The sequence below is a fragment of the Ambystoma mexicanum genome, chromosome 4q (genome assembly GCF_040938575.1).
Source record: "Ambystoma mexicanum isolate Mex_15411 chromosome 4q, UKY_AmexF1_1, whole genome shotgun sequence".
NCBI lineage: Eukaryota > Metazoa > Chordata > Amphibia > Caudata > Ambystomatidae > Ambystoma > Ambystoma mexicanum.
The window spans coordinates 969,188,445-969,214,221 of record NC_090928.1 but is presented as its reverse complement, the minus strand read 5'-3'; the positions used below and the strand labels follow the sequence as shown (position 1 = coordinate 969,214,221).

At 47.4% G+C, this 25,777-nt stretch overlaps 1 protein-coding gene across 1 annotated transcript in view; it reads left to right on the top strand.

The window, feature by feature from the left end:
- LPGAT1 (lysophosphatidylglycerol acyltransferase 1) overlaps positions 1-25,777 on the top strand; it is a 784,790-nt gene that overhangs the window by 507,605 nt on the left and 251,408 nt on the right. The gene's annotated exons all lie outside the window — the stretch shown is intronic.

Here is a 25,777-nt window from a genome sequence, read left to right as displayed (position 1 = left end):
ATTACCTTATTTGGTCTTTGCCGAATCCCTCGATTTGTACTGATATACTCTAGGTAACTGTGGAAAGTGCATTTTCCTAGGTGTTTACAATCAGCAGGGAGGTCGAGGAGCCAAAAGGTTAGTCGAGGAGACGGAGCAGAGATCACAAGGTTTGTAGTGTTGGATAGATACAGTGGCGCCTTATCGTGGATAGTTTTGTGAACCAGGGGAAATTTACCTCTGCCCTTTTTTTGCGTTGTCAGCCATCCTGCCTAGTGAAGCTACGAGGAACTTGGTGTGAACTGAGGGAGTTCAAAGAGTCCTGGTTGCGAAGTTAATGATCTTGTTGAGAGGACAGAAAGCATGGTTGGGGAGACAAGTTAGGATGCTGGCACAGTAGTCTCTTTAGAGGAGATGAGTGGTTAAGAGATGCTTTGCTGTGTTGCCCTTGGTCAGTGTGTGGAAACAGCCGCTGGCAAGCTGTGAGGTGAATGGATCTCCCAGTGGGAAAGGTGGGGTTTACACTGTTCACCAGCACCTCCAAAGTGGGGCTTTGGCAAGGGACGAGTTCACATGCCCATTTGACGTTCAAGTGTGCATAGCAGCAAGCACAGCACTTTTTATAGATAGTCAACAGGCACGAGGCACCTCCACAACATCTGCCTTATTAACTTATGACAATAATATCAGTAACAATAGTAGTGTGAATCACCAAGCTGGCACCATCTTGAACTCAGCCACAATGAACATTTCAGAATGCCCGGCCAATTCATAGTGGGAGTTGCGCAAGCAACGACAACAGGGACAAATCCAGCTTGGACAAAGGGTTTGCTCCTCCTCCCCTCACCCTCAAGTGATGATTACACTTGGCATGGAGCCACTCCCAACTCTGAATCCCCAAGGCCAAGTCAGGAGAGTATACCACCTCGTAATACCACGCAAGAGCAGGCGGAAGAAAGACAAACGCCACTCAAATGGAGGAAACGAGTTATCTAATTCGAATGAAGGTAGATCTGAACTATTGGAACCCGCTATGATCTACCCGTTTATTTCAGCGAACGGAAACCTTCATGCCACTGAACTGGAGTCTGCATCAATTAATTGCCCGGTCCAGAGGGGCCCCATAGTAAGAACTGTACTGCAAACAATTTCAAAACGCCCACAAACCTCACTGAAATCAATATTCAATCAGAAGGCAATGGGAAAGATGGTGCAGAGCACAACAAAGAAGCTCAAGCTCCCAACCAGTAAAAAAAACATCTCGAAACCTCCAGGCTCGTCAACCACGAGCCTAATAGTCAGCAATTTAAAGCACATGTGAGGTCTCTGAATTAAGGGGAGAGGTCTCGGATCAAGCCTGCCTGGAGATCACCATCTGTGCTATTGATCTGGGCGCAGTCCCCCCTAAAGATGTTAGCCCCAAAGAAGGTAAGGACACTACGCCAATACACCGAGAGGTAATAGGGGTGAGTAAACAAGCGTACATCATTGGGGAGGTTGAGCCACCTAACCGGAAAATCACTGCGGTGACAACGGGGTTAGATGCCTCGAACAGGACAAAGGAATCTTTAGAAGCGTGGGCAGCTGATATAGCATTGCTTTACCAGAGGGCTGCAGTGTGAAACAACCTAAACATGCAGCCCTCCGGACACTCACTGTGGCAGGAAAAGGATAAGACAACTACAAGTAAGACAAGTGGCACTAGGCCTAGAGGATCTTGGAAAAGATCAAGGACTGAATCGGCCAGTGAGGAATGCATTATTCTGGTATCCAGTACTGCAAACTGTGCTATGATTACTGTGCCTATGAGGCCAACAGAGCGCACTCCAGATTAAATAGATGTTAATCTCCTTCGTCAAAGGGAATGGACCTTTACACAATTGCGGCTCTAGCCTCCACCATGGCACTTCATGAAACTTGTGACCAACTAAAGGATGGAACTACCATCCTAGCAGTGATGCATGCTAAAATGGTGTTGGAAAGATTCATAACCGCTATTCAAAATAATTTGGACAACAGCTTGGCTTGTATCTCTAAACTTTGGCATGCCATACTAGAGCCCATCATTAAAGACCAGAACAAGAAGAGGAAATCCAGGATGCCACAGGAGCAAAGAAACTCTCCAATAGAGCATCTGACAGACAAGGCAGATAACACCAGCATCCTTCAGTTTTACTTTGAGTCACCGCCGGAAAGCCAACAAGGACGGTTAATCCTCAGGACCCAGTAACCACGATGGATAGTAGTCGACAACCCAGAAAGCTCACTAGTACATGAGGAAGATACTGGGAGACCACAGGGGAACTCGACCAGATCCAGTGTTATGGGGCACAGAATGAGGAAACATCTGATCAGAACAATAAAGTGCAACAAAGGATTGACAACTTAAAAAAAAATAGGAAGAGCCAAGACACACGAAAGAAGTGTCTGCACAATCAGCACCAAAGCCGAGGAATCCAGATAAGAAACATCTAAGGCTATCACAATTTAAAGAAGCTCCCCAGAAAAAGACAACAAATATAAGTAGAATACCAAAGCAAAGATCAAATGGAAGCTGTTCCTTTATTAGAAACTTAACTATACCACAAAATCACGATCACACCAAAGATCATATTATTGGACAGGCAGTGCATGAGCAGAAAGAACAGAATCACAATCAAAAGACACAGACAATGAGTGACACAAGATGGAGGGCAGAGGAAGCTGACGAAAAGTATCTGTTGGAACTCTCTACGTATACAGTGACAGAAGGAGAATCGTTTGAAGTCAATAATTCCAGAGAATGATCTAACCAAGATAGACTTCGCCAGTACGGGGAGTGCAGAGAGTATAGTAATGGAAGTTGGAAAAGGTTGTGAAGAAAGTCTAGCCAAAGTCAATCCCGCAGGGGAACCTCAAAACCAAAATAGAAAAATTCTGATGATGGAAACCAGAAATGAAACTACTAAAGCAGGCCCACAAGTGAGGTGGGGAGACTCTCAAAAAGATACCCACGGCATGTGGACGCTGGCGATAATACCGACAGATCATCGGGGCTGAACACCACGGAGATCAAGAGAACATGGTTTACTGATGAAAAAACTATAGATGTTCATGAGTCTGCGAATCGAGGGAAGCCAGCGAGGATTGATGAAAGAAGATGGGATGAACAGGAGATAGACCGTCAATCAAGAGGGAGAAGCCACGAATTGTTGAGGCAGGTGAATAATACTGAAAAATATCTAGGAGGGGCACAATCACTCCCCTTTTAAAACAATGGAGCAAAAAAGGGGGGAATTGCTGCAGATTGCCAAAATCGATGCATACGGCAATAACCATTAAATCCATAATCAATAACCGATTATAGATTAAAGAAGGGTTCCTCGCAAAGTCCCCCCCCCACATACGTGTAACAGCCTGTTATTAGAATATTACATCTGAACGACGGGTTGATTCTGAATCGAGCTAATGTGCTATGCCTCTTCTATCATGTTCCAAGTCTAAGGCTCCGAACATCGAATGACTTGGAAATTGAGTTCCCAGAGGAAGAGAGGTTTCGATAAGGTGATACTCTACCTCCTCATCAATAGTAACTTCTTCTGGAAGAGGCTCCACGCTTGCAACCAATGGGTTTTGACCTGATGAAACTGGAGACTCTAACAACATTGTCCCAGGAAGACCGAAATGAAACCCAGGCAGCGAGGGAGACCAAAGATCAAATCGGGAATGGTGGTGAACGAGGGCAGGAGCACAAAACTGACATTTATCCAACTAATAAAATCACAGTGAGGGTGGGGGGGGGTCAGAGGGCAGAGATCGATACCTCTGCTGATAACACAACAATCACCAAGAAGAGAAATGAAGATTGAAGTGGCTGGCAGGGTTTTTGGTGGAGAAAATCAGCCCCTCATAATGCCAAGGATCCGCCTCACCAAACAAATTTATATTTGGTAGCTGGAACACCAGAGGATTCGCTCACTTATTCGGTAGAGGGGCATTACATTTCGAAAATCCTTCGATATGATCTGTCTCCAAGAAACGTGGCTCCGAGATACCCCGTATTAGAAGGCTACACCATCTATTTAAATCTGTCGATCAAAGGTCCGAAAGGCAGACCCATGTCGGGTCTATTGATCACCATAAAAAAACAGGGTCAAATGTACACCCTTGCGGATAGAAAAGCATAACTCAGAAACTCAGATGATAACGCAGGAAGTGAGCCAAGGGGAAAATGACCAACAAAGTGTATTGATCGTATTCAATCTATACTGGAATCCTGAGATAATGAAAACATGTGAACCACCATAAATAATATCAGAACTTCTGGCCCAACATGAGAGGTGGCAAGATCCCTGTATGATCATTTGTGGCGACTTGAACTGTCATTTCTTTGCAAAAAATAGACTTTTTATCCAAAGTGAAGCAGTATCGGCGAGTCCTGCAGAAAGATAAAAGGCAGAGATTGGCGAAATAATCTGAAATTAAGAGATATCGACATCCTGAACGGTCACACTGAGGGTGACATTCTGGCGTAAGTTAGAAAAAAGGGAAAAAGTGTGGACACATTTTGGACTACATCTTTATGTCCCGTAATATGACCCCTGCAGTAAAAAGGATGGTAGTTGAAGATATGGCTGCGAGCTTAGCTTAGATTAACCTCTGCAGCACTGAGTAAAAACCAAAGGGTCTTCTATTGGGGGGGGCCTATGAGTGGCGCCAGGAAGGAACGGGGCGAGTATCTGTCTGCTCACTGACAAATTTAAGATCTAAAATACAGCTCCTAAGTGACATGACGGAGAAGCAAACAATTGCTTATTACATTATGCTGCACGATTTTGTGGTACAGAAGATCAGCGGGAAGACAAAGATTTGCCATTGTCACAATTCTGATTTGGAATTGGTCAAAAAGAAGATCCTTAATCCCAAACTATGTACTGTCAAGAAAGATCACTCACTTCAAGCGCAACTTCTCACCAAAAAACTAAAACAATATCATAATTGGGTGTACTTGCACAAGAAGTGGCTCCTTCAACGTGATTCTGAAGCTGTGCCTCTTAGGATTAGAACTAAAAAGTCAGCAGAAACATGGCAAATAATCAATGCAATGTATGCTTCACAAGACGCCCTAATGATAAACGCCATTCCAGCCAGTACCTGGGTATCCCATTTTTCGAAGCTTTTTGAAATCAAAGAGGAGACCCTGATTCGAGAGCCACTGACTAACACCACTCCAGGAAGTTTTGGGACAGAACTAGCAGATATTGAGGAGTTTATAGCAAAGACTAGTAACTCCAGAGCACTAGGCCCAGATGGGATGACCAACGCAATGTTGAAGAAAGATCCAAAATTGTGGGCCATATCTTTACATGACCTTTTTGAATACGTCAAAAAATCAGAACAAGTTCCGTCGTCCTGGAAAACAGCGGTGGCGATTCCCATCTTTAAGAAAGGGGTTAGGTCAGATCCAAAGAACTATCGGCCTATCGCCCTACTCGATGTGGCTGGTAAAGTATTTGCATCTCTTCACTTGAAGGTCTTGACAAAATGGCGTGTCGCCACTGGCCACAGAGATGAATGGTACTCTGGCTTTAAGGGGATTGTAACCTCCTTTCACGTCTTCTGATAAACTTCTTAAAGGCCCGTTCACAGAGGAAGAAAGAGACGAAAATAGCTTTAGCTTTATGCTATTCCTTTTGCGACTTGCTCTCCCCCAACGACCTGTTGTACCAACACCTCCCAACCCATGGGGGGGTCACAGGCCCAAAACAAGTTACCAACTGTGGTAGGGGTCGAGGTGACACAACTGTTAAGAAGCTCGGTACACAAGCACGAAGGAACGGAAGAGACGGGTAATAGATTCTCTCCATCGCCTAATATGTGTCCTCTGGTTGATTGGGGAAATGGATGCCACCATAACCGACCATATGGGACATCAGTGCCTGTCTTCAGCCCAACTGCCCATACTGCAGTATGCTATGAAAGTACTGCTGAAGATGTGTGATAAGATCTTGGGGGAAGTCTTGGTGCTGGCAAGTCGAAGCATTCCTCAACCTAATGAAGATGGAGACCTTGCTGAACTGATTGCTGCAGCCGTCCCTTTTATGTCCCACAATTTGGCCCCGGATGAGGGCTAATTAGCGAGTTCTGTAATAGGGAGAGAGGTCGCCATCACTGATGTGGAGGTGGAGGAAATAGCCGAACTGCCTAGCAAGACTTCTACCATCTTCCTCAACCGGAAACAACGTAGGAAAATGACTTTCCCTGAAGGCAATGACAAATAACGGATCTACTGGTCAAATGCATATGGGCGGCAGCATTCCTGAGGACTTAGTTACTGAAACTGTTAAGAATCTAAAAAACAAAACCAATGGAAATAGTAAGAAAAAAAGGAAATCAAAGGGTACCCTTACAAGCTGAGTTTTAAACGATAGATCCCAAAATGATGTGAATGCAGCTGCGGAATCTCCCCTGATCCTTCACCCTCACCCCCATTATAACCCGTTCCACCTCTAATTTAGCAATGTCCTCAGAAAATCCCTGTTGCCCTAACACAGTCCTGCCACACTCGGAACGGTCTACCAAAGGAGAACCCTACAGTCTTGGGTGCAACCTTCGTTGAAGCCTCGACTTATCTGCCCAAACAATCACAATTAGAAAGCAAATTTGTGGCAAACCCAAATCGCTGCCACATATTAATAGAGGAGTTTTCTTGGCACTGACACAAAAAATTCTTTGCTTGAGGGTTCTCAACACTAAAGATTTTGACCATATTGAACCTAACAATGCAATTACAATATCAAGGACTCTAAATATCAATTCAGTAGAAATCTACTGTAGTACCACCGAAACGGCCCAAATGATAAGATCCTTCAAAGATCGGTATTCTGAGCTGGGATATGACCTAGATGTTTGCGAGGAAACTCCTATCCAGAAACCAGTTTAGCAGTTTGATGCGTTTAAATATATTGCCAAAATAGCTGACATTAATGGTGGCAACGGCAGTGTTTGACCCTCATTACAGGACAATATTCTGGGTATCTTGAACTGGCTGGTCCTCAATAATAGCAACAAACCTGTTTCTGGGAATTGAGAACTGGCCATTTCTTGCTGCTTAAAGATATCTTCCTATTACAGGACGTTTGGTTATGTTCTGATTAATTGATTGACTGCTTCCAAATTTTTCAAGTAAAGGCTAATAAAGGTCCAAGAGGCCGCCCCTGTGGGGGCCTCATTATTGGAGTTAAAAATCTAAAAGCAGCAAGAATTCGGAGCCCTTATGTAATTAATGGTGGTATCCAGAAGTACAAATGGGGAGGCTGGTGCTGTTTACGATCCACTAGGCTGCAAGCGTAACTGAAGAGATCTTGTATTAGAGCTTATTGGAGATGTCCAATGTCGGAACGAAAGGGCCGACATATATGTTGAGGTTGGTAAATGATTTTGTCCCTATGAAATGAACGACAGTTTGTTAAAAGTCCACATCTGCTACTGGTGAAAGAGGCTCCCATAAGGGGAACATTTGGGTTGACTATTTACACAAATTGGATTGTTCTTTGTTTAATGGAAGAGTAATGGGCGACATCCCTGGAAAAAGTACTTGGAGGGTTTGTGCTGAGACATCTACCCTCGACTACGTCTTTTCTAATTCTCTTGCTCTAATACAGGTTAGGAGGTTAGAGATTGCGGGCATGATCTTTAGCGACCATGCCATTCCCACACTATACACAGGAATAACCCTACCATCCACACTTGGAGGCAGACTGGGCAATTCGAAAGGAACACTGCAGGCTGCAGGATACGATATGCTGGACTGACAAGGCTATTGGGAAGGCAAGCCATTATTATTGTATGCAGAGGGAACAACTGGCTCTCCATGGTGAAAAGCCTCACAGCGGATGGTATTGTGGCAAAAATAAAAGATAGTACCCGAACCTTGGCCGTACAAAAGACCCAGTACTCTCTGTTGTCCAGAGGAAATAAAAAATACCGCTTTGATGGGGACATTCGAGAAATCAAAAAGCTGTGAGGCAGGAATGAAATAGGATTTAGAATTCTGCTCGCACCCTTGCGGATGTCCCAGGCGATATCTATCTGTACAAATAGATACAGAAGATGGGTAAAAGATGGGGTTCTCACTGGCAGAACGGCACAATGGCAATATTAGGTAGCTGTCTCTCAATCCAAGGATCCACGAAAGTTGTGGAATTTTTTGTTTTTTTTTTTGCTCGACTACACCTCAACAGGAGATATGTGGTATTGGGGAATCTGTGTGGTTGAGTCATATTAGCAATTGGTTATATGACCCCACCATCCCCAGTGACAATCCCTCGTTACCCCACAGCAAGTTATATATCGGGTTCTCTGGCGAAGAGATCAGGTGGAAAATTGCAGCGCTAAAAGATTCCAGAGCCCCTGATCTGAATGGACTACCTAACACGGTAATAAAAAAGAACCCAGCCTTTTGGGAGGAAATGATATATCGCTTATTCACAAAAGTAAGCAACAAAGGGTTGATTCCGCTCTCATGGCAGGCTTCGATTCTAATACCCCCCCCACCCCATCCATAAGAAAGGTCCAAGAACTTGGCCAAAGATCTTCAGGTTACTCGCTACGCTAAACTCTACCGGCAACATTTTTGCAGAGACTGGCCAAGTAGGTTGAATCGAATTACATATTGAGCAAATTCCAAAGGGGATTCCAGCGGGATGCTGGTACTACCCACTGTTTGTGGCTATTTGACTAACTACCTGATTAAGGCGGCTAAGACCAAAGGCCACCGTGCCTTTATGTAGCCTTGATTGATTTCAAGGCTGCATTTGATACTGTCAACAGGAGTGCTCTCTGGGGTAAGATGCCCCGTTTTGGATGCCCATGCAACCTGCTACACCCAATCATGGTGCTACACGAGAACACCTTAGTCCAAGCTAGACTCAAAAACAACAGCCTGGTCTCTGTGACCATAATTGCCACTAGAGGAGTAAAACAGGGGTGCTTCCTTGCACCCCTGTTGTTTAATATCTACCTATCCGAACTTCCTAAAGTTCTGGAAGCGTCCCAGACATGCCCGCTTAAATTAATGGGGGAAAAAGTCTTCTGACTGTCTTCTGCTGATGATCTCATTATCGTTGATAACACTTTTGCAGGACTAAAACAATCTATGGAAGTCCTGCAAAAATACGCCTTGGAACACGACTTAGTCCTAAATCTAGAAAAGACCAAGCTAATGCACTTGCATAAGAGGGTGGACGATCCCCAGGATAATAAATGGGAACTTCGAGAGAGTGCACAGCTATAAATATCTGGGAGTCGAATTCACCTCCAAGGCTGACTATTCCGAGTTGAAAGCAGAGAGGAAATGTAAGGCAATATTGAAAATTAATATGCTATAACGATGTGTTATAGCAGCCTCTGGTTTCAGCCTCAATGGTGTACTGACAATGTATAGGCAATGCTTCTTCCTCTAGGTAACCTTGCATGGCTGAATGTCCTTGAAGGGAAAATTTGGCAGAGAGTGTTTGGGTTGGGCTCTAGTGTCCCTAAGGAAATAATGTCTTGAGTTGGGTCTCACTTCTTTGTCCGGTAAGGTAATTGAAAGGAGAAGTCTCCTTTTTCCAAAGGCTTGCAAGGCACCGGTTTCTCCCGTATTAAATCTACTGGGACAACAATTGCCGATCACAGATGTAACCAACTTGTCCTCCCTTGTACCTGCGGACTTTTGAAAATATTTCCTGAAATGCAGTTTGTAACAACCGTCTATCTAACCGGTCTAGGAAACTAGTTAGAAAACTTGAACATTGGGATTGATGCGAGAACTATACACAGCTTGCCAAACCTTCCAGCTATAGCATCACGATTGATCTACTCAACCATAAATACAAATCACCACAAGGCTACCTATTCCTCTGTACTCCCCCCTGCACTGCGTACATTTCTTGTTATTGCTAAGAATAGGTAAACTACCAGTTCTGGCTTTTATTGGGCCTGAGCAGTGTATTCCTAAAGATGCGAAGAGCTGTCGTTATTGTGGTTGAGTCAGCCCAACATATCCTGACGAAGTGTAAAGTAACTTGGGGATTTGTATATGAAATGGCTGGGGCCTTTTGTTCATGATTGTAATACGATCAAGGCCGAATTCTTCTGGCGCTACTGTTTTAACTCTGGACATAAGTCAATGCACAATGCACTTTACAATATATGGAGAGAAAAAATCTAATTTGAAACAGCAGTGAAATAATTTGTGCAAATTTAAACCGTTTAATTTTCTAGGATGAAAATAATTAGTGAATGGCGTGATTGATCTCATTTTAGTTTGTCATCCTAACTTATTTGAGATCTTTGCTTGTAGCAATGAACTGTCTACATGAATTATAATGTTAGTACTTTGCGCTTTTAGGACCACTGTTTTTTAGTTTTTAGTATTCTATGAATGCATCTGAATATTGTATTTAATGATGGTATTTCTTGGTACGACTTTTACCCGCCTTCGACTTGTGATTTTACATGATCATTTTACGATATTGGTATTTTTCGGAATTTGCAATCTTATTTATTTGTGTTTGGATTGTACTCTATTTGTATCATTGTATATTATGATAAAGCTCTTTGAGCTATAACATAATTATAATAGATACTTGAGTGAAGGGGCAATCAATATCTGGCTACAGGTGGGATGGGGAAACTACCACATGGACAGTGTGGGGTGGCTCCGGAGCCTGTTTGGGAATGTTTTTGGCTCATGCAAAGATTCCCACTGCAATCTTGAGTGGTTATTGCAGTAACATTGCAAAACCCGCTCAGACAAAAAGCGTTGTGCAAACCGAGCGTGCAAGGGGTAATGGAAGAAGGTCCTGGAGGGAAAACACAAGGTAGGGAAGTGAGAATAGGGAAGACTTTTAGGGTTTTCCTGTTACCCCTTTAAATGGCAAATGTAAGATGACTGTGGGAATCGGCAAATGTTACACTACCGCTGGAGTGATTACTGGAAATTAGGTCTGCGGGAATAGAGGATGGCAGTAATGAAGTTGGCATGAGAAATTATTGCAGAAATAGGAAGAGGGTTGAATAAAGGGATATCAATAGTCTATGGACCTCTGGGACTTGCCAATAGTAGTTTTTTCAACCTGCACAGAGTTGGGAATCGCATCTACTGGGCAAGGGGATATTGGTCTTTTGGAATAGTTGGTGCAACATTTACAGCGAACCCAGCCAAAGGCCATGACCAGTGGGCCACTGGGAAAGGATGTTGGGCAGTGGACCCTGAGGATATTGGCCATGTACTTGGGCTATGGCTAATCGGACCTGGTTAGGTACCATAGAAGGGGTATGACTGTGGCTCTTTTACATTTGTTGATGCAACATGCAGAGTGACAATGGCTGAAGGCCATGGCTAGTTGGTACTGGAAAATCTATAGCACAGCACCCTTTAAATTAGTATCCAGTGACAGTCGCCTGGGAAAAGGTTCCTTGGGGGGAGCATCAGTTCCCAGAATTTGCACTCCCACAAAAATCAAGCACTTTCCCCAAATATTCTAGGACTGGAGTTAGAATAATAAATACTACCAGTCCTAGAATATGTGGGGGAAGGCTATCAGAAGTTCAGAGTATAAAATCGCCTACCTTTCCTAGGGGACATTTTAACCTTGAAATTCATTGAACACTTTGGTTGAGAAGATGTTAAGGTGATCGGATTTATTGCAACAAAACCCTTGAAAGTCAGCAGATGTGGGTAGTGATGAGCATCTTAACTCTACATCCCCAGCCTTTTGCAAAGCCCATGAGCACATACATGATATCACAGAAGTATTTGGGGTTGGGGGGGGTGCGGAGTTAAGACACTTACCACACCCGCTGAATTTCAAGTTTTTTTTTTTTTTGTCATGAATCGGATCACCTTATCCTCTCTGTTGGAATATGTATGTACTCATGAGCTTTGCAACGGGGTGGACTTGTGAGTTAAGATGGTCATCGCTTCCCACATCTGCTGAATTACACGGATACTCGTACGGGAGCGGACAATTTGGTAGCAAAAAATGTGAGCTACCTCTTTCAATTTAGTATAGTATATGCCCTCCGCACTGTGTTATACCTGGCAGCTTGGCGCAGACACTTTTTAGCCGTTTCGCGTGCTCCCCATTATTTTCTTTTTGCAAATTCTTCACCTCCCTTCCGCTCCTTGCCTCCCCCAGCCCATGTCGGCAGCAGGAGGATTTACGAGGTGTGCATCCTGCATCGGTCGTTCCCGGCCTCGGAACCCTGGCGCACTCTGCCTTGAGTGCCTGAGTGCCCGTCCACCGCTGCAATGCATGCGCAGCTTGCAGTTCTCTGTCATCGTTCGTTGAAGAATCCACTTTCCTGCTGGAGGGAGATCTTCCACACTTCACCTCCCGGTCATCTGAAAGACTTAGTGACCAGGACCTTGAGTCGCAAGGTAAGTCCTTTATTCTTGAAGGCACCCCAGCCTGGAGACTCCTTCCCAGGACCTCTGGCTGGGAGGGGTCCTACAGACTTCGACACCGGTGGTAGGCCTGAGGCCAGTAAAGCTACCGACTCCCTCACCGAGGCGCCCAGGGGCTATTCCGGGTCATCCATGAGGGGCGCTCCAGCTCTGCTTCTTCTGCAAAGGGTTTCAAGGGGCTTTTGAGCTCTGTTTCCAGGCGCAAGCCCGAGGGTGGTTCCATACGACTACCAGCCCGGTGGCTGAAGGCAGAAAGAATCCTGGAGACGACTTCGAAGTCATTGCACAGGGGGCAAATGGATTTCCCGCTGGCTGAGGGCCCTCGGCTTTCCGAGGTCGGCGCTGCTACTTCAGGGTTGGGGCTCAAACAGTTACACGGCTAAGTCGGACCCAATGTGGGGTTCGGGGCCTTTACATCCTTCCTCCCAGGGCATGCCGCAGGCCCCCAAAATGGCACATGGTGTGAAGCCTGCACAACCAGTAGCCATTTTAGATACTCGTACGTCCTGTCCCCTTGCTTCCATCCTTGTGGGCATCCCCCAACATGGGGACCGTACTGGAACCTTTGTCATCAAAAAATGTAGCTTCCCCTTTAAATTTAGTATAGCGTGCCGGGGTGCCACGTGGGGTGTTGGAATGCCCCACCACGGCCTGGCCCTCTGGCCCCACACCTCAGTCCCTTTTTCCGCACAGGCAGTGTCGGACCTGGCAGCCAGCACAGAGACTTCTTTAGCTTTCAGCTTGCTCGCTTTTTTCTTGTTCAATCTTAATCAACTTCCCTCACGTGCCTCGCCTCCCCTGGTGCATGTCGGCCGCAGGATATGAGATATGTCTCGTGTGACTGCTCGTTCCCAGCCCCAGACCACCATACTCTGTCTTGAGTGTTTGGGGCCCAACCACCGCTGGGAATCTGTTGTCGTGGTGGAGGGAGATCTTCCACACTTCTCCTCCCCACCTAATGGACTTATTCTCCAGGAATTCTCATCAAGACAAGGTAGGCCTTCAGCACTACTTCACAGCGTGACGGCTCCTTACCCGGAGTTCCCACGGATCAGGGTTCCTCGCATTAAGGTTCTGGCAGGCTTGGCCCATTGCGCAGGACCTCGGGGAGTCTTCGGTCTCCCACAGACACAGCTAGCAGAGGGCTGTACCTTGGGTTCGAGATGAGAAGGAAGGCGTGAATGTATGCCACTAGGTTTTCATCTGGCATGCAGGAATGGATCCTGGATCTGCCCTTCGAGGGCGTGGACCTTTATCAGTCGTCAACAGATGAGTTGACAAAGAAGAAAACCTCCACTCACACCGCCAAGTCCTTGGCCATCCTGCCAAAACAAGGTCAGAAAACCTTCCCTCAGGCCTAGGGCAAGACCGAGTTCAAGCTCTGTGCTGGCTCCGGCTCTAAGGGGTTCTGAGACCGCGGTACACGAAGGCCTGACCGGTTGCCCAGCAGCAAAGGATGTTGTGCAGGTTTTTCCACTCCCCCTCCTCTGCTCCTGCCTCTGACACCAAGAAGCAGTGACGTCAAGGTCGGGGAACACAGCTTGCCTCTGGGGGGGGCATTTGGTTCTGTTCCAGGACACCTGGAAGTGTCTTTTCAGCAAACTGTGGATCCTATCCGTAGTCTCCACAGGTGTCCGTCTTCCTCTTCCTTTGCCTCTACCATCCTCTGCTCCTCCTCTTCTGTGAGATGGCATCCCCGGCTATTTTACGGACGGTCCTTTCGCTCTTGGAGATGCAGGCGATAGAACCGGTTCCTCTTGTAGACGGGGGCTGCAGTTACTATTCCAGGATTTGTGCTGTACCCAAGAACAACAATCCTGGCCTGAGGGTTGTCTTGGACCTCTCATTTCTAAATCTGTCTTTACTGCTGGAACACTTCAAGATGATTACTCCCACGCACAGGATGCATATCTGCATTTTCCCTTCTACCAGCCGCATCAAGTTTCTGCAGTTCCCAACTGTCGTACCACTTTCAATACCGGGTGCTGCCCTTTGGTCTGAACTCAACCCCGCATGTCTTCACAAAGTTGATGAATGCAGTGGCGGGCCTTCTTCGCTTGGAGGGCCGTCATCTGTCCCCTTGCTTCAACAACTGGCTGGTGAGAGCGGGATCACGCAAGGGGGTGGTGCTCTCCTTCCAAAGATTGGTAGATATCCTTCATCAGCTGGGGTTCTCTCTCAACCAGTGGAAGTCGCAGTTGGGCCCATCTCAGGAACTGTTCTTTCTAGGGGTGCCTTGGAACACTATCATTCAGCGGGTGTTCCTTATGCCTGAGAGGCTTCTATCCGTCTGCAAGGCAGTAGGGCATTTTCTGGCCAACACGACCTCCTTGGCATGGTGGTTCCAGCTCATTCTGCCCCTGATGGCCTCCAGTGTGCTCACTGTACAGCACGCTTACCTCAAGATGACCGACAGCCAGTTGGGATCCGGAGATCGGGTCTCAGTCAGGCAGGGTCCCAATACCACCACTCCTACTGGCCGATCTTCGCTGGTGGCTGATGGGTGGCAATGTTGAAGTTTTCACTTGAAGTGTTCACTTGACGGGAGCCTTCCCTGGTGGTGACGACAGACTCCTCCTTTTCGAGTTGGGGGGCTACTCTGGAGGGCTATTCAATTCATGGAGCATTGTCCAGGTTGAAATCCCTCCTGCATATAAACCTGCTCGAGCTCAGGGCAGTGGGCTTGGCCCTCTGATTATTTTTGCCCCTCATCAGGGACAGGTCGGTTCTGGTCAGGGCAGACAATTCTACTAGGATTTTTGACCTGAACAAGCAGGGTCGCACCCAGTTCCCCCCTCCTCTGCATGGAGGCGGTATCGATCTGGGAATGGGCTCTGTCTGGAGGATTTGGATTTTAGCAATCCACCTCCCAGGGGACTGCAATGCAGAAGCAGACCAGCTGAGCTGCTTGGGGTTCAACACCTACAAGTGGGTGCTGCACTGCACCTCCTTGTTACCACTGTTCCAGCGTTGTCGATTCGCAGACCTGGATTTGGTTGCATCCCCTGTGAATTCCAAGTGCCCCAGTTTGCTTCATGGTCAGGACGTGGTCGGGGGTCTCTGGGAGATGCCTTCCAGATCTGTTGGCACTTTCACAGGTGTTATGCCTTCCCGACAACCCCTCTGCTCCAATGGACCCTCTGCACGTTTTGTGTTTCTGTGGGTTTCAGCCTCATTCTGATTGCCCCCACTGACCTTCGAGATCCTGGTTTTCGGATCTGCTGCAGTTGTGTTCCCAGGTCCTGATCCACCTTCAGATTTCCAGCAGTGGATTACTGACTCGGCAGGGCAGTGCAACATCCAGACCCGGCCAAGCTGGCGCTGGCCGCCTGATTACTGACCATCTGAGGCTTCAACATGCTCAATTTTCGGATGACAACTGGGCCATTATTCAGCAGGCCAGCAGGCCCGTGACTCGTTCCCAGTATAAGACTAAATGGACCACGTTCTGCCATTGGGCCTGTGACAAGGGTCTGGACCATGTCACCTATCCAATGGATGACGTACTGGCTTTTTCAGCACACCTGGCTTGTTCTGCAGTGCAGGTGGATACTTGCTGCACTTATTTGGCGCCGATTAGGGCTTACAAGAATTCCCCTGAGCATGTGTTTCTGCTGCCAACCCAGTGGTTAAGGCCCACCTTAAGGGGTTGTCTGTGCTTTTTCCCCAAGTGCATAGGCCGCACCCGGTTTGGGACCTTAATGTGGTTCTTGTAGCTTTGCAGCACAAGCCTTTCGAGCCGATGGATTCTGTGGACATCTGCTTGGTGACACTAAAGACAGTTTTACTGGTGGCTCTCATCTCTGCCCGCCGGGTTAGTGAAATGTAGGCATTGTCCTTGTGCAAGCCCTTAACCACTTTTCACAACAGCATGGTCATCTTGCACACACACCCAAACTCTTTTCCCAAGTTGGTCTCTCTATTTCATCTAAATGGGGATATCTGCCTGCCGAACCCGCTGTCTGAGGTAGAGCGGGCTCTGCATTCCTTGGGCCTAAAAAGGGGTCTTCAAGTTTTATCACTCTAGGATGAAATCCTTTAGGAGGTCTGAGGCCTTGTTTGTGACTTTTGGGGGCTCCCCCCGACTCATAGGCTTCCAAGGCTCCCATCGCCCATTGGATGGTTCAGGCCATTTCAGAAGCATGCACAGCCATGGACAGACCTGTTCCTGAGGGGATTCATGCCCATGCGGTCAGAGCCAAGGCCTCAGCCATCGTGTTTCAGAGACGTGCTTCTTGGGATGTCGTCAGCAAGGTGGCTACTTGGGCCACTCTGTCGGCCTTCTGAAAGCACTACTCACTGGACACCAGCTCCAGGCGCGATGCAGTATTTGGTCAGTCGATTCTGACAAACCTTTTTGTTTCTTCCTAGATACAAGGCTGGTTATCACAGCTCCACCCTATGATCTTGTTTGGTAGAATCACCCACAAGGCTGTAGGAAAAGGGACGGGACATATGAATAATTAGTTACTCACCGTAGTGACTAGAGTACTTGTATCCCTTAGTCCCCTTTCCTCCATACATTCTGCCCACCTTCCCCCGCTAGTATGCCAATGGCTAATATGTAATCGGCATAGTCAGGCATCTAAGCGTGCAATGTGTTCATAGGGTACTGAGGTGAGGTGCCGGAGGGTGTCCTCAGTGGGGCTTTCCCACACCAGAGGCCGCGCCCTTGTGCACTATACTAAATCTAAAGGTAAAGCTACATTTTTTGCTTCCAAAGATTCCGGTACGGTCCCCATTTTGGGGTACTCACTCAAGGATAGAGGCAAGGGTACTAAGGACTACGAGTACTTTAGTCACTACGCTGAGTAACTTTTTAATATCTGACAACAGTCCTGTGGCGTCTCCTTAGCCCTCAGAATGGGCGGCTCAGGGCCGTTCCAGCCTTCTTCCTTTGGGGATTGGCCCAGGTGCCGTGTGGCTGGTCCCCACAGGGTTATTTTTATGCCAGCCAGCGGTTCAGATGCCCTACCCTGGTACCTAGGCATATTGAGCCGGACAGAAGTCCCAGCGCGTCTGAGGGACATGCTCCTCCCTCCCGCTACATATTGGCCTGTGAAGACCGTTTTTACGAGCACTTTCTACTGCTAATACGCTCTCCGCATATGTCGGGTCTCCTTAAGGGGCTCATCAAAGAGGGAGTCACCTAGGGGACCACAAGGCCCCCTCCTTTCGGCCCCCACCAGTTCCTCCAATGGTTCCGCTACCGCAGCTATGGTCGCTCCCATCCAGCTCCCTCCTGTGTCTTTGGTACCAGATCCACCCCCACCACCACGCCGCCCTTGCTGCACATGCCCCTTGCTCCATCCCAGCTTTCTCTGGGTGTAGACCTGGGGGTAGGGGCTTCCCCAGTTCTGCTTCGGCAGCACCCAGACTCCTCTCCACCTAATACAAAAGGGTGGGGGGACGCCGCTGCACAGGAAGAGGAGCCTTCTGCGTCGTTCAAAGCATTCCATGACTGTTTACAGGGCCTAGCAGAGTTTTTGGGTGTGCCTCATCCTGAGCAGGCCTCACAAGGGCCAGGGATGCTAGCAGAGGCCTTGCCCTTGAGCTAAACTGGTCACTCAGGCATTCCTCTACCGAAGGACGTCCTCATTGACCAGGAAGGATTGGGAAAAGCCTGAGCCCAGCACTCTGATTAACAAGAAGCTGGACCGATGCTTTTGGCTCCCGGAGGGGAAACCAGTCCTCCTAGTGTCTCACCCTCTGCTCCACTCTTCAGTTTTTGCGGCTGCTTCTTTATATTCCAAGTCTTTTTCGTCTTCCTCTGTGGCGGCCGCCGCCACCACCTCTAACTACCTGTCCAAAGAGGACAAGGCTCTCAAGTCTTTCAGCAGGATATGTTATCTCAACGATGGTCTTGATTTTCGCCAGGCTAACGCCGACGCCATACTCACTGTGGCGACCCAGAAATGATGGCGGGAAATTGGGGATTTTCTTCCGAACGTACTGCTGAAAAGTTAAGGCCGCCTTCAAGGCAGCTCTGGCAGAGGCACATGCGGTGGCGCAGTATCTTATGGAGTTTGCGGTCTCCCACATCGACACAGCCAGCAGGAGCCTCTGCTTGGGTGTTGAGATGAGGCGGTCCACGTGGATGAACGCAACTAGAATTTCCTCAGACATGCAGGATAGGATCCTTGACCTCCCTTTCGAGGGTTCTAATCTGTTCCATTCATCAGCACACGAATTAACAAAAGAGAAGACATCTACCCAGACGGCTAAATCCTTGGCGACTCTAAAAAGGCCGGGACAGAAGTCTGTACACAGTCGCGGCCGGTCAGACTTAAAGCAGCGCTGTTTTGGCGACTTCAAGGGGTTTCACGACCGTAGAACTCACCAACCAACAGGTCACCCAGCAAGCATAGGAGGTAGCCGCAGAGGACCTTGCCGGGCTTTTCTCGCCCTCCTCCACACCTGCATCTGATGGCAAAAAGCAATGATGTTTCAGTCAGCGACCACAGTTCTCCTGTGGGGGGCTCAGGGGACGGCCGGTTAGCGCGCTTTGTGAGCACCTTAGTGTTTTTTCACGAATCCCTGAATTCTAGAAGTAGTCTCCACAGGGTTCCGTCTCCCTCTTCCTTCTCCTCTGTTGCAGACTGGAACACCTGCGCTTCTGCAGGAGATCCTCCTCCTCTTGAATATGTAGGCGGTGGAACCGGTGCATCCTTCAGACAGAGCTCTGGCTATTATTCCAGAATTTCTTTTTTTTTTTTATTTGTGTTTAGTCGGTATTTGACTTTTCACAAAAGAAAATGTATCAACAATTACATAAACAAAGAAATCATTCAATGCATCAATACAATAATTAAAATCACAAAAATTCAAGTAAGAAAGACAAATCCACCACAGACTTGAAACATTAAAATGATAAAATGTTTCTAATTGGACATTTATCACACCCCAATCATCCAGGATTTTTGCAGCGCCCAAGAACAACCAAGAAGGCCTGAGGGTTGTCCTGGACCTTTCGTTCCTCAACTTGTCTTTACCCCTCAAACCCTTCAAGATGATTACTCCTGCTCATGTACTAGAGTCACTGTGCACGGGGGACTGGATGTGTTCCTTAGATCTCAAAAATGCGTAATTACACGTCTCCATCATCCAAACACACCAGAAATTCCTGCGGTTCACGATTGACGCACCATTTCATTACAGAATGCTGCCATTCGCCCCTTGTGTTCACCAAGCTTATGAACGCAGGGCCATCACCTATACCCTTATCTGGACGACATGTTGGTGGTGGCCAGATCGCCAGAGGGGGCCATTCGCTCCTGCCAATAGCTAGCGGATGTACTTCACCAACTGGGGTTTTCCCGCAACCAGAGGAAGTCTCAGTTAAGCCGATCCCAGGATCTTGTTTCTCCAAGTCAGGTGGGGCACAGCCATTCAGAGGGTTTTCCCCAAGGCCGAGAGGCTATTATCTCACCGGAGGGCAGTGTGCCACTTCCTGGCCAACTTGACTACCTCAACATGACGGTTCCAACAACCTGCTCGGCCTCATGGCTTCATGCTCGCTCATTGTGCGTCATGCCATGCCATACTCAAGATGAGACGCCTCCAGCTACACCTTGCATCCATTTGGGATCAGAACGGGGGCACAGTCGGACAGACTGCCCGTTCCCCCAGACCTTCTTCCTGATCTTCACTGATGGCTCCTTGACTTCAGTGTGGCAGTGGGAGCCCCCCTTCTCTCAGCCAGAGCCGTCCCTGGTGGTGACGACCGAATCCTCCCTCCTGGGCTAGGGGGCGACTCTGTATGGCTACTAGATTCATGATTCATGGTCCAGGGCAGAGATCATCCTTCATACCAATCTTCTGGAGCTCCGGGCAGTGGGTCTGGTTCTCAGGGATTTCTTGCCTGTCATCCGGGGCAAGGCGGTACTTGTCGGGACTGACAATTCAACAACAATGTTCTGCTTGAACAAGCAGGGGGGGCCCCTACCCTCACACGTGTGCATGGAAGCGGTGTCCATCTGGGAGTGGGCGTTGTCGGAGAGGATCTGGATTTTGGCAGGTTCATCTCCCAGGGGATGGCAATGCATAGGCGGACAAGCTCAGGCACTTGGAGTACAACACCTACGAGTGGGAATTACACACCAACTCCTTGTTACCTGGCTTACAGATATGGGGGTTTCTGGATCAGGACTTACTTGCATTGCCTCAGAACTCCAAAAACCCTGTCTTTGCATCATGGGTGGGTCAGGGCCAGGGGTCACTGGGGGATGCTTTTGAGCTTCGCTGGCACAGCCGCAGGTACTACATTTCCTCCTCTTCCGTTGCTCCAGTGGACCCTCTGCAGATTTCAGACCTCGGTCGGCTGCAGCCTTATCCTGATCACCCCCCCCGCACCCCACTGCCCATCGAGGGTGTGGTTCTCTGACCTTCTCCAGCTCTGGTCCCAGGGGACTGTCATCTTCCGATCCCCAGCAGGGGCTTCTTCGCTCATCAGCACGGGCGGTGGAATCCCTCGGATCCCGTTAAACTGGCAATCTCAGCCTGGCTCGCGATCAGCTAAAACATAATCCTTTGTTCTCCAAGTAATTGGGAGATCTTACTGGAGGCTGTCCACTCACTCGGAGTACAGGAATAAGTGGACCAGGTTTTGCCATTGGGAACAAGGTGAGGGCATTGACCTCACAGCGGTTCTACTGGTGACTCTCACCTCTGCGCGTAGTCATTTGCTGTTGCTGTGTGAACCCTTGACTACTTTCCACAGCAACAAGTTAATTTTGCACACATCTAAATTTCTTGCCCATGTGGTCTCACCATTCCACTTAAACCAGGAAATATGCCTGCCCCCGGCGCACTATACTACATTTTTAAAGGGGTAGCTCACATTTTTACCTACCAAATGTTCCAGTAACGTCCCCATGTGGGGGGGCACCCACAAGGATGGAGGAAAGGACACTAAGAGTACTCCTAGGCACTACGGTGAGCAACTTTAATTTTTCTTGCATTAAATCTGATCACCTTAACTCACACTGAGCTCAAAATAATTCACTCAATTCAAGGGTTTTGTTACACTGCAGTTTCCACTGGCCATGTCACACCTTTCATTTTTTACCAAACACCCATTGCCCCCTGCATGGTGGATGTAGGCGCTGCAGACAATTTCCTCTTCTAACTTCACAGTAATTTCTGATAACTGAACCAGTTCCCACTGTAGCATGGTGGTTCACCGATTCCTGCGATAACGGGGGGAGGGTACTCAAAATTAAATTCGTCCTCACAGGCACTGAACGTGTGCCCCCTTTTTCTCCCAAGTGTCCCCTCCCTTCAATCGCTTTTTCCCCTCCCTAATCCTCTCCCATTAACCCGTCACTCATGTGACAGCCTTTTTTTCCCCAGAGCACGTCTTCCAGATGGGAATCTCGCAATCTTCTTCAGATGAGCGTAAAAATGTTCTACTCATACCTGACTCCCCGACCCACACCACACCCAAATTCCCAACATGTTTAACATGGTGTCTTTCTCACTCCCTACCTCTAGCCTGGTGTAATTGCATCCTTTTTCCTCCTCCAAATAGCGTTTTGGGCACTTTTCACTTGGATTCTCATGCTGTATCGCAGGCATCACACGGATAAAGCAAAACAAAGTCAAGAGGAAATTAAGTCAATGCTTTGTGCCCAAGTTGGTTCTCATTTGGTCATAATCCGGCCAGTGGTTTTTGTGCTAGGGCTGTTTAAAAAATCACTTTTTCCCTATGGGAAAAAGAATGGGAGTAAGCCAAAAACTGCATTTTGTTCTTTTCTTAATAACTAATCTTTTAACTATTTTTTTGCGTGGAAAAGTTCCTCCAAAGTAGTCTAGCGAGTCCAAAGTTATTTGCAATAGAATTTGTCAAAACGTTTCACCTTAACCATACGGCGGCGAGAGATGTATAAGCAAATCCGTTGGATTCACATGCTTTGCATGTTCCCCCATCTTGGGGATGGTCTATTACAATTTGTTTACAGCATCAACAGAAAAGAGAACGAAAGTTACGTGTCCCTGTACTTCCTGCCAGTCCGGTTTCAGCTGCCCCTCTCATTGCTCATAGGCTTACCTGTGCTTCCTTCTCTGCCTGCCAGGAGGGTGAAGGCCAGGACTGAGATTCCCTGCAGCTATCTCACAACTTACTGTGGGGCCTTGATTGCACTCGAGCATTGTCTTACGCTGTTGCCAGTTTCTTGACTCGTTTCCTCAGAGTTTCAATGTCTGGATGTGCCCCCTAACTAGCCAGAATTGAGGGAGAACCCTCTGCTGAGTATAGTGTAGTGCGTTTTTGTCATTTGTCAAGTAGGTTCTTTTCTCCATATTTCGCCTTGTTTTGGTAGTCTTATTGGTTGTGTTGCTTTAGCCTTATATCCAAATGAAAACCTACAAACGAGTAAAAGAAACGTTCTAACTTTTTTCTTTCTAATCCCGCCTTGAATCCCTTGGTTTTTAGGTTGTCTATCAAGGCATAAACTCTGTTCAGATGTTTCAATTTTCTTATTACACATTTTTCCGACCTTCAGCTGCTTTTGACTCTGGTGATGCTTCAGTGCCACCTAGTGGAGCGCAAATAATTACGACGAATACACATCAACCTTCTTGATGACATTCCTACTACCTTTTGTAGGTGTCTGGAATTGCGATTTGTTGAAAAGTGTACATTATGTATGTCCCAGTCACAGTTGGTTGCGTCTGTTGTCAATTTAATGGAAAGTGTATGTAAGTGTAAACGATATCCAGAATTGACTGAAGAATTTTTGTTTGGTTCTACTTGTTCTGTTTGTAGTGTGTGCCTGTTTTGTGCTATATACTCGCTGTTAATATAGCTCAGCGGGTTGAGCGCTCCTTGCTGTGATCTTTGATATGCAGGTCACAGGTTCAACTCCCGGCAAAGTCAACTCAGCCTTTCATCCTTCCGAGACTGATAAAGTGAGTACCAATTTTGATTTGGTGATCATGTATATAAATGTGTTCTATGTAAAGGTCTTAAAAAAGTGGGAATTAAAATAGTTTTTACCTTTTCTATCCTTTAGCCATGGTAAAAGGTTTGAGAGCTTTGATATTTGACAGCAATTTTTTGTTAGTATAAAAATGGCAGCCAGGCAGCATGCGGACCTCTATCCCTTCATATGTAAATACTCTAATTGTTAGCTTAAAAATTACGTTATGTCCTGGATATCGCATGTACTCCACAAGCTAGCATCTGCTTCCATATTCTCCTGCACCCTTTGGTAGGATTTCTTGCTTCCAATAATTTCCTGTATCATTTTGCATCATGGGTGGGTCAGGGCCAGGGGAGCGCTGGGGAATGCTTTCCAGCTTTCCTGGCATGGCCGCAGGTGCTAGGAGTTTCCTCCTCTTCCTTGCTCCAGTGGACCCTCTGCAGATTTCGGGCCTTGGTGGGCTGGAGCCTTATCCTGATCACCCCCCCGCACCCCACTACCCTTCGAGGTTGTGGGTCTCAGACCTTCTCCAGCTCTGGTCCCAGGGAACTGTCATCTTCCGATCACCAGCAGGGGCACCCTCACTCAGCAGCGCGGTGTGGTGGTACCCCCGGATCCAGTTAAACGGGCTCTTAATCAGCTAAAACATAATCCTTTGTTGTTCTCTGCAAGTAATTGGGAGATCTTGCTAGAGGCTGTCCACTCGCTCGCAGTACAGGCATAAGTGGACCAGGTTTTGCCATTGTACGCAGTGCAGTGTGAATTCGGGGATTTATTCCAAATTGTAGGTTTGCTAGTGTTGTCTATTTCCTGTGTGGCGGTTTTCCATAGTCAATGTTTAAAATCTGTAATTCAAATTTGTTCGTTTAAGGCTGCCAGCATCCAACATTTTGTGTTACTTTGCAGTTATTCTCTTACCACTGAGTTTCGTTTTGCATCTCCACTATTTTTTTGGGCAAGCCCCTTCAGAATATATGGCTGACGAACCATCAGACTGACTTTATTAAAACAAAAACAAAAAAATCGTAAACCCTGCTATGATAGGTAAATCAATGAAGTGGACAGAGGACTGGATGCACGGTGATATATGCTTTGGCTTCTGCTTACATTGGGTGTGCAAACGCAGTTTGACGGATGTGAAGAATTTACATGTTGCTGTTGGTTTGCACTCCCTTGTCGTGCAGCAAAAAAGCACATTGGGGGTAATTTTAAAGTATATACTAATTGAATGCAGGGTACTAGTAAACCTGTTGCTAGTACCATGCATACAATGTTCCACACTCTGGTACAGTGTAATCGTGATGCTGGAAATGCTTTTGGAGGAACAGGGCCTCCTCGACCTTGTCCTGCCACTTCCCTGTGTGCGTTTTCTGTAGGTTTTCTGCACAGTAGTCCTGTTTGGACCCATGGCAATGCAGCGCTTTGTGTTTTTTTTTTTTTGGCTAACAATACTCGTGGGATACCCCTATGGCACTCATGGGTAGGGTACAACCTTGTACCCCTATTGTGTGTGTTTGGGCACCTGTGTGTTGCCCACAGAGCAGGATATGGGCTGGTGGCAGCAGCATGTTAATTTTGCAGTGTTTCTGGGTCCCCACCCCATTTTGGGACACCCAGGCCCTGCCTTGATCAATGGATTCCGAAACAAAGGCAATATGGCCACCTGGCTTTCTGACTTCCCTTCTCAAAATCCTGAGAAACCCTGGCTCTGTCCCCTGATTGGATGTTTGCTGGGAGGACCATCGCTCTGGGGCTGCCCCTGCTAGGAGCCTTCCAAGAGATTGCTTGTTTTGGGTACATCCCAGGGGTATGACCAAATGAATGGAGAGAGGAGTCAAATCACATTTTGTTGTGGGTGTCTGGTTTTGGTTGTCACAATGCCTGTGGTCTGCCTGAACCAACCCTGACTGAAACTGGAATTAATGCAGTGTGTGCTTCGAAAGGCAGGGTGTTGTCTCCAATACACATTCACTGTTTTGGGTGAATGGCCTGAAGTCCTGTGAGCTTGATTGAATGCTGCCTGATGAATGCACTAGTTTGTGATTGGCTGACTGAGGCTAGCTCAGCCGGTTTGAATGGTGGACATCTGATATAAGAAGGAACCCCCCCACCCCTCACCTGTGTCAGAAGCTGAAGTCAGAAACCAGAAGAAGAAACCTGGAGTATTCCTGAAGCTTGTATCCTGAATCCAGCTGGAAGAAGTCTGTGGCTGCAACTCTTCAACAAATCCAAAGGCTACTTTGCTGATTCAAGGACTGAACCAGAGCGGACCGGGACAGGTAACCTCTTCCCTTCACAACGAGGGGACATCATGCAACTGCTGCTCTTCATCCGAAGTGTCCTGGAAGCCAGACCTGCATGCTTGCTGTCCTGCAAAGGTATCTTCTCAGGTCCTGAAGAAGAGTGTCTGGACATCTTGAGCCCAAGAAGTCCATCAGCGTCG